At 46.8% G+C, this 9,879-nt stretch overlaps 2 pseudogenes; both read right to left on the reverse strand.

Annotated features, from left to right (window-relative positions):
* Positions 1-1,190: 1,190 nt before the first annotated feature.
* LOC138644124 (5S ribosomal RNA) lies at positions 1,191-1,310 on the reverse strand (annotated as a pseudogene).
* A 7,788-nt stretch (positions 1,311-9,098) lies between these two features.
* On the reverse strand, positions 9,099-9,208 carry LOC138644235 (5S ribosomal RNA; annotated as a pseudogene).
* Between the last annotated feature and the right edge of the window lie 671 nt (positions 9,209-9,879).

Raw genomic sequence — 9,879 nt, forward strand, 5'->3', positions numbered from 1 at the left:
GGTGAGAATATCACTATTTATTTTTTTTTAATTATTTTTAACATTAGATCTTTTTTACTATTGATGCTGCATAGGCAACATCAATAGTAAAAAGTTGGTCACACTTGTCAACCACTATGTTTGACAAGTGTGACCAACCTGTCAATCAGTTTTCCAAGTGATGCTACAGATCGCTTGGAAAACGCTAGCATTCTGCAAGCTAATTACGCTTGTAAAACGCTAGTGTTTAGCAGGAAAACGCATGCCAATTCCGCATGCGTTTTAGCTGCAGCACAGTTGCGGAATTGCCGCGGAAAATTCTGCGGCAATTCCGGACGTGTTCACATAGCCTTATTGAGGAATATGTAAAAATATAAGGGATATGAAATGGTTTACTGTATGTAAATCATGTTAAATATCATGTCGGGTTTGATAAGGAGTTAGCAAAAGCTGGTAATAGAATTACCGGCTATTCTGCCATCTAGCTCTGTATTAAATATAAATATACATATATATATGTGTCTCACTGACATATATATGTATATAGACTGTATATAATAATAAATAATAATAATCTTTATTTATATAGCGCCAACATATTCTGCAGCGCTTTACAGTTTAACAGTTTCAAACACAACAGTCATAAGTAACAACGTTAACAATACAATAATTAAAGCGAAATAAGACGACCCTGCTCGTGAGAGCTTACAATCTACAATGTATATATGTTTTCACGAATATTTGAGCCCATGGATCCATTATATGTCCATTTTGTAAGGATGCAGTATGGATGCCATACGGATTACATACGAACAATGACATGAGGAACACTGTTCAGGGAACATTTCTGCGTATTTCTGCGTTGGTCCATTATAAATGGACCGTATTAAGAGTTTTTTCAGCATTTTTTTTTCTGCAGCAAAACCTGATTCATCTCTTGGCAGGAAAGAAGCTGCAGAAAAAAGCATGTCTCCATTTTTTTGTTGTGCTTTTTGCTGTGTTTTGGCATTCTAGATTGCTCTCTTGTGAATGCTGATAAAGTTTAGTGTTGGAAAAGAAAGTCATATTCCATAAAATCAGGCTGGCATTTTGCAAGGATGGAACAGCGCAAGAGTGAAAGCAAATGAAAAGAAGAAAGAAGCATGTGTGCCCTTGTGAAAGGGAATGGAAAAAAGGCATAGAGGAGAGTGGCCCCTGCTGGTAGAAGGAAGGAAAAACAAAAGCCTGGTATTCCCAGGCGGTCTCCCATCCAAGTACTAACCAGGCCTGACCCTGCTTAGCTTCCGAGATCAGACGAGATCGGGCGTGTTCAGGGTGGTGTGGCCGTAGGCAGAGACAGGTCTCTCACTTGCTGCTTTTCTACTTATGTAGTACTTTCTACTACATAAATTCATAGCCATGAGTCTGACCAGACGTGTCTGACCATCTTAGAAATTGCATTTTTAAATTGCAGTTTTTTAATTGCTATGAATTAGACTAGAATTCCATGGGGCATTTGAGCATTCATCACTGCTGTACTTTCATCATCCTCATCACCACCTGTATCCTCTAATCAAGCTGTTTTGTCTACCCACAGGTATGCTGCTGTCCATCTACTCTGCCTTTCCTGCAATGTGTGTTTATGTGAACTGCATATAATTCCCACCTGGTATGCTGCTGTCCATCTACTCTGCCTTTCCTGCAATGTGTGTTTATGTGAACTGCATATAATTCCCACCTGGTATGCTGCTGTCCATCTACTCTGCCTTTCCTGCAATGTGTGTTTATGTGAACTGCATATAATTCCCACCTGGTATGCTGCTGTCCATCTACTCTGCCTTTCCTGCAATGTGTGTTTATGTGAACTGCATATAATTCCCACCTGGTATGCTGCTGTCCATCTACTCTGCCTTTCCTGCAATGTGTGTTTATGTGAACTGCATATAATTCCCACCTGGTATGCTTTGCTTACCCATTGTTTTCTATCCATTCGTATTTCACTTCCCTTGCTTCTTGCTTGCATACCTGAGTGGCCATCTACCCCACCCCCTCTTTATGACCTGGCTTAACTGTGAACATGTGCTCTAGACACACACGCCCACATCCTCCCTCTCAGCTGTGAGCCCTTAGGTGCCCATAAATTCATAGCCATGAGTCTGACCAGACGTGTCTGACCATCTTAGAAATTGCATTTTTAAATTGCAGTTTTTTAATTGCTATGAATTAGACTAGAATTCCATGGGGCATTTGAGCATTCATCACTGCTGTACTTTCATCATCCTCATCACCACCTGTATCCTCTAATCAAGCTGTTTTGTCTACCCACAGGTATGCTGCTGTCCATCTACTCTGCCTTTCCTGCAATGTGTGTTTATGTGAACTGCATATAATTCCCACCTGGTATGCTGCTGTCCATCTACTCTGCCTTTCCTGCAATGTGTGTTTATGTGAACTGCATATAATTCCCACCTGGTATGCTGCTGTCCATCTACTCTGCCTTTCCTGCAATGTGTGTTTATGTGAACTGCATATAATTCCCACCTGGTATGCTGCTGTCCATCTACTCTGCCTTTCCTGCAATGTGTGTTTATGTGAACTGCATATAATTCCCACCTGGTATGCTGCTGTCCATCTACTCTGCCTTTCCTGCAATGTGTGTTTATGTGAACTGCATATAATTCCCACCTGGTATGCTGCTGTCCATCTACTCTGCCTTTCCTGCAATGTGTGTTTATGTGAACTGCATATAATTCCCACCTGGTATGCTTTGCTTACCCATTGTTTTCTATCCATTCGTATTTCACTTCCCTTGCTTCTTGCTTGCATACCTGAGTGGCCATCTACCCCACCCCCTCTTTATGACCTGGCTTAACTGTGAACATGTGCTCTAGACACACACGCCCACATCCTCCCTCTCAGCTGTGAGCCCTTAGGTGCCCATAAATTCATAGCCATGAGTCTGACCAGACGTGTCTGACCATCTTAGAAATTGCATTTTTAAATTGCAGTTTTTTAATTGCTATGAATTAGACTAGAATTCCATGGGGCATTTGAGCATTCATCACTGCTGTACTTTCATCATCCTCATCACCACCTGTATCCTCTAATCAAGCTGTTTTGTCTACCCACAGGTATGCTGCTGTCCATCTACTCTGCCTTTCCTGCAATGTGTGTTTATGTGAACTGCATATAATTCCCACCTGGTATGCTGCTGTCCATCTACTCTGCCTTTCCTGCAATGTGTGTTTATGTGAACTGCATATAATTCCCACCTGGTATGCTGCTGTCCATCTACTCTGCCTTTCCTGCAATGTGTGTTTATGTGAACTGCATATAATTCCCACCTGGTATGCTGCTGTCCATCTACTCTGCCTTTCCTGCAATGTGTGTTTATGTGAACTGCATATAATTCCCACCTGGTATGCTGCTGTCCATCTACTCTGCCTTTCCTGCAATGTGTGTTTATGTGAACTGCATATAATTCCCACCTGGTATGCTTTGCTTACCCATTGTTTTCTATCCATTCGTATTTCACTTCCCTTGCTTCTTGCTTGCATACCTGAGTGGCCATCTACCCCACCCCCTCTTTATGACCTGGCTTAACTGTGAACATGTGCTCTAGACACACACGCCCACATCCTCCCTCTCAGCTGTGAGCCCTTAGGTGCCCATAAATTCATAGCCATGAGTCTGACCAGACGTGTCTGACCATCTTAGAAATTGCATTTTTAAATTGCAGTTTTTTAATTGCTATGAATTAGACTAGAATTCCATGGGGCATTTGAGCATTCATCACTGCTGTACTTTCATCATCCTCATCACCACCTGTATCCTCTAATCAAGCTGTTTTGTCTACCCACAGGTATGCTGCTGTCCATCTACTCTGCCTTTCCTGCAATGTGTGTTTATGTGAACTGCATATAATTCCCACCTGGTATGCTGCTGTCCATCTACTCTGCCTTTCCTGCAATGTGTGTTTATGTGAACTGCATATAATTCCCACCTGGTATGCTTTGCTTACCCATTGTTTTCTATCCATTCGTATTTCACTTCCCTTGCTTCTTGCTTGCATACCTGAGTGGCCATCTACCCCACCCCCTCTTTATGACCTGGCTTAACTGTGAACATGTGCTCTAGACACACACGCCCACATCCTCCCTCTCAGCTGTGAGCCCTTAGGTGCCCATAAATTCATAGCCATGAGTCTGACCAGACGTGTCTGACCATCTTAGAAATTGCATTTTTAAATTGCAGTTTTTTAATTGCTATGAATTAGACTAGAATTCCATGGGGCATTTGAGCATTCATCACTGCTGTACTTTCATCATCCTCATCACCACCTGTATCCTCTAATCAAGCTGTTTTGTCTACCCACAGGTATGCTGCTGTCCATCTACTCTGCCTTTCCTGCAATGTGTGTTTATGTGAACTGCATATAATTCCCACCTGGTATGCTGCTGTCCATCTACTCTGCCTTTCCTGCAATGTGTGTTTATGTGAACTGCATATAATTCCCACCTGGTATGCTTTGCTTACCCATTGTTTTCTATCCATTCGTATTTCACTTCCCTTGCTTCTTGCTTGCATACCTGAGTGGCCATCTACCCCACCCCCTCTTTATGACCTGGCTTAACTGTGAACATGTGCTCTAGACACACACGCCCACATCCTCCCTCTCAGCTGTGAGCCCTTAGGTGCCCATAAATTCATAGCCATGAGTCTGACCAGACGTGTCTGACCATCTTAGAAATTGCATTTTTAAATTGCAGTTTTTTAATTGCTATGAATTAGACTAGAATTGGACTGGAATTGACTGGAAGGTAAAGGAATAGAAAACCACTATAATGTTTCGGTTTCTTTTCACATTCACCCCCATACTACTCTATTTCTTCCTATCTCCTGTAGTCCCTCCACCCAGTAAAGAACTAGTCATTTCTCCCTCCATCCTCCCCAGTCATCTCACCTCCTCCACAGAACTATTCCTCCACATACAATCCTTTCTCGCCAGGCACACACGGCCACATCATGACCTATCCAGCTCACACCTTCTAACGCTCTGTCTGCTGCTCCTCATTGCTGGCGACATATCCCCAAATCCTGGCCCTCCTCATCACATCCCCACACTCATTTCTAATCCCCTGCCACGATCCTCTACACGTCCTCGCAACCACAGTAACCTCATACCCATTCATCCTGCCCCCACTCCCCCAATTTCCCTATCTGGAGCACTATGGAACGCACGCTCTGTCTGCAATAAACTTCCATTTATCCATGACCTCTTTATCAATAATAAACTCTCCTTCCTCGGCATCACTGAAACCTGGCTCACCCCTTCTGACACAGCCTCCCGTGCGGCACTCTCTTACGGTGGCTTCCACCTTTCTCACACACCCCGCCCCAGCAGCAAGCATGGCGGAGGAGTTGGTTTTCTCCTGTCAGATAACTGCTCCTTCACCCCAATCCCACTGCCACCCTCTGTTATCCTCCCTTCCTTTGAGGTGCACTCTGTGCGCATCTACTCCCCCTCCAACCTCCAACTGGCTGTCATCTACCGTCCCCCAGGGCCAGCCACCACCTTCTTCGACCACCTCACCACCTGGCTACTCCACTTCCTCGCCGCTGACATCCCCACTATCATCATGGGCGACTTCAACATCCCCATTGACACTTCCCTCTCAGCTGCCACTAAACTTCTATCTCTCACTTCCTCCTTTGGCCTCACTCAATGGTCTTCTACAGCCACCCACAACGATGGTCACACACTGGACCTCATTCTCACCCGCCTCTGCTCCCTATCTAACCTCTCAAACTCACCTCTTCCTCTTTCTGACCACAACCTACTTACATTCTCTTCCCTTTCCACTCCTTGTCTACAACCCCCACCCCACAAACTCTCACACCCTCGCAGAAATCTTAAACACCTTGATCTTCACTCACTCTCTGAATCCCTCCTCCCTCTCACAGACATAAGCTCCCTACACAATGCGGATGATGCTGCCACTCTATATAACACCACAATAGCTGCAGCTTTGGAATCTCTTGCCCCTCTCACACATACCAAAGCTCGCAAAATCAACAGACAACCCTGGCACACCAGCATGACAAAAGAACTGAGGCGAGCTTCCAGAGCTGCTGAGCGCAGATGGAAAAGATCCCACTCCATCGAGCACTTCATCGCATTCAAACAGTCCCTCACTGCTTTCAAAACCACGCTCGCCACAGCAAAACAAACCTACTTCTCATCTCTCATATCCTCCCTGTCTCACAACCCCAAACAGTTATTCAACACCTTCAACTCTCTCCTCCGTCCCCCAGCACCTCCTCCCTCCCCACTCATCTCAGCTGAAGACTTCGCCTCATTTTTCAAGCAGAAAATTGAGAACATCAGAGACAATTTTAGTAAACAACCCCCAGAACCCTTCCTCCCAACTACCCAGCCCTCCACCTCCAAAACCAACTTCTCCACCATTACAGAAGACGGACTCTCCACTCTACTCTCAAGATCGCATCTCACCACCTGTGCACTTGACCCACTCCCATCCCACTTCATCCCAAACCTCACCACAGTCTTCATCCCAACCCTAACCCATCTCTTTAACCTATCACTAACAACTGGCATTTTCCCCTCAAGCTTTAAACATGCCACAATCACACCTATCCTCAAAAAGCCCTCTCTTGACCCATCCTCTGTATCTAGCTATCGCCCTATATCACTTCTCCCCTTTGCCTCAAAACTACTGGAACAACATGTCCATATTGAACTGTCCTCCCATCTATCTTCCTGCTCCTTCTTCGACCGCTTTCAATCAGGCTTCCGGTCACACCACTCCACTGAAACTGCCCTAACTAAGGTCACCAATGACCTATTAACCGCCAAGAGCAAGCGACACTACTCTGTCCTCCTCCTCCTGGACCTGTCCTCTGCCTTTGACACAGTGGACCATTCCCTGCTGCTGCAGACCCTCTCATCCCTTGGCATCACAGAATTGGCCCTATCCTGGATCTCATCATACCTAACTGACCGTACATTCAGCGTCTCCCACTCACACACCACCTCCTCACCTCGCCCCCTATCTGTCGGAGTCCCGCAAGGTTCAGTTCTAGGACCCCTGCTCTTCTCCATCTACACCTTTGGCCTGGGACAGCTCATAGAATCTCACGGCTTTCAGTATCATCTCTATGCTGACGACACACAGATCTACATCTCTGGACCAGATATCACCTCCCTACTAACCAGAATCCCTCAATGTCTGTCTGCTATTTCATCCTTCTTCTCCACTAGATTTCTAAAACTTAACATGGACAAAACAGAATTCATCATCTTTCCCCCATCTCACGCGATCTCCCCAACGAACCTATCCATTACAGTAAACGGCTGCCCACTCTCCCCAGTCCCACAAGCCCGCTGTCTTGGGGTAATCCTTGACACTGATCTCTCCTTTAAACCACATATCCAAACCCTTTCCACTTCCTGCCGCCTCCAACTCAAAAATATTTCACGGATCCGCACATTCCTAAACCAAGAATCTGCAAAAACCCTAGTCCATGCCCTCATCATCTCCCGCCTTGACTACTGTAACCTCCTGCTCTGTGGCCTCCCCTCTAACACTCTTGCACCCCTCCAATCTATTCTAAACTCTGCTGCCCGACTAATCCACCTGTCCCCCCGCTATTCCCCGGCCTCTCCCCTCTGTCAATCCCTGCACTGGCTCCCCATCACCCAGAGACTCCAGTACAAAAGCCTAACCATGACATATAAAGCCATCCACAACCTGTCTCCTCCATACATCTGTGACCTCGTCTCCCGGTACTTTCCTGCACGCAACCTCCGATCCTCACAAGATCTCCTTCTCTACTCCCCTATTATCTCCTCTTCCCACAATCGCATACAAGATTTCTCTCGTGCATCCCCCCTACTCTGGAATGCTCTACCACAACATATCAGACTCTCGCCTACCATCGAAACCTTCAAAAAGAACCTGAAGACCCACCTCTTCCGACAAGCCTACAACCTGCAGTAACCACCGATTGACCAAACCGCTGCACGGCCAGCTCTACCCTCACCTACTGTATCCTCACCCATCCCTTGTAGATTGTGAGCCCTCGCGGGCAGGGTCCTCTCTCCTCCTGTACCAGTTGTGACTTGTATTTTTCAAGATTATTGTACTTGTTTTATTATGTATACCCCTCCTCACATGTAAAGCGCCATGGAATAAATGGCGCTATAATAATAAATAATAATAATAATAATAATAATACTTTGCAGTCTGGCTGCCCTGTCCAGTGCTCAGCAAGAGGCCCTTTTGTGCTTTCCTTTCTCTTCACTTTTTTGCTGTCTCCCTTAAAGGGTTTGTAGGCAGAACGCCCTGCTCAGAGCCGCTGAGCTCACTGATCGGCTGCCGACGTGACGTCAGCGTCGCAGCTAATGCCACAGACCTAGAGCAGTGCTGAGACCCTCCGCTGGACCCGGGTAGGGTGAGTACAGGGTGGTTTGTTGCTTTCTAATAGCCTGCAAGCTGGGATGAACTTCTATTGAAAGGGAACAACCCCTTTGACTGTCTGCAGCGCGCCACAACTAGGAAGCGCACACTCACACGCAAGCGAGCACGCACATATGCTTGCATGTGGCCACACCTATTTGCCCCTGCAGCCTCAGCACCACCATGCGTCAGACTCTCTTGTTTTTTCTTCTTCTTATGATTATTTCTGTGCCTTAGCAGGAAAACACCCCCCAATTCCCTTCCGCTCCTTCCCAGCCCTGAATTTGGGTCCTGGGTAGCCATCTGATTGGGTTAGTTACACAAGCTTCTTTGCAGAAAAAGACGTTATTGCTGCCGGCTGGCCGGCCGGCCGGCCTCTAAAAATCATTCCCGGGGCGCCCGCTGAAAATCTGCCCCCTTCACGGTCCGGGATGCTTATAATGCCATCATTTCCAGAAGGCAGGCTGCTGCACTCCTAGCCACGGCGGGGATCTCGGTGTGAGGCATGCGAGGAGGCGGCAGGGTAGCGTCCTTAGCTGCAGTCTCAGAGGCCTTGTGGGGCTTGGGGCTTCCAGCCTCTAGGTTATGTAAGGTCGGTGTCTGGCAAGGCGCCGCTCTATACTAGCCGAGCTGAGAAAGGGGGCAAAATGTCACCAAAACGGTCTACAGCACCTGGTGTTCCCAGGAGGTCTCCCATCCAAGTACTGTCCAAGCCCAGCCCTGCTTTGCTTCCGAGATCGGACGTATCCAGGGTGGTGTGGCCAGTAGACACTGCTTGGCCCATCGACTGGCCAGCCTTCCTCAGGCTCGCGTGGTGGCGAGAACTCTGACCATGTGGAGGCGGGCTCCGAAGGGCCCATGCAAAGGCTGGGCTGCCACTATAGGCGTTGCTTGTTTTGCAGTGAAACACCCGCCGCAGCAGGGCCTGAGCATCAGGTGTCTTTAAAAATGGCTCGACGCAGGGTCTCCTGCAGGCTAATCCATTCATCTGGGGGGAACATGAGAGAAAGAGCCAGCTGGAGCAGCAACTTGAGGCGGATCGAGACATCCAGGAGCGAATGAAGGAAGAGGGTTTTGGCACAAAAAAAGCAGCAAAAATCTGATACCTGGTTATTATTCTGGTTTCCTCCCTAGGCTACACAGTCTCAAAACTTAAAGGGACTCTGACAGCAGGTTTTTGCTACTGCATTTGAGAGCAGCATGATATAGGGGCAAACACTGATTCCAGTTATGTGTCACTTACTGTGCTGCTTGCTGCAGTCTTGACTAAAAATAGCTGCAGATCTAGCAGAGCTCAAATGCTGAGCTGTGTATAACCCCGCCCACACCACTGATTGGGAGCTTTCTATGTATACTGTGCATAGGCAGAAACCCGCTAAACAGTGGTGGGGGCTTAGCACGCACTGTGGAATCACAATTAAATTACAGTAAATTTTTATTT

Source organism: Ranitomeya imitator, chromosome 6 (assembly GCF_032444005.1).
Source record: "Ranitomeya imitator isolate aRanImi1 chromosome 6, aRanImi1.pri, whole genome shotgun sequence".
NCBI classification, from domain to species: Eukaryota; Metazoa; Chordata; class Amphibia; order Anura; family Dendrobatidae; genus Ranitomeya; species Ranitomeya imitator.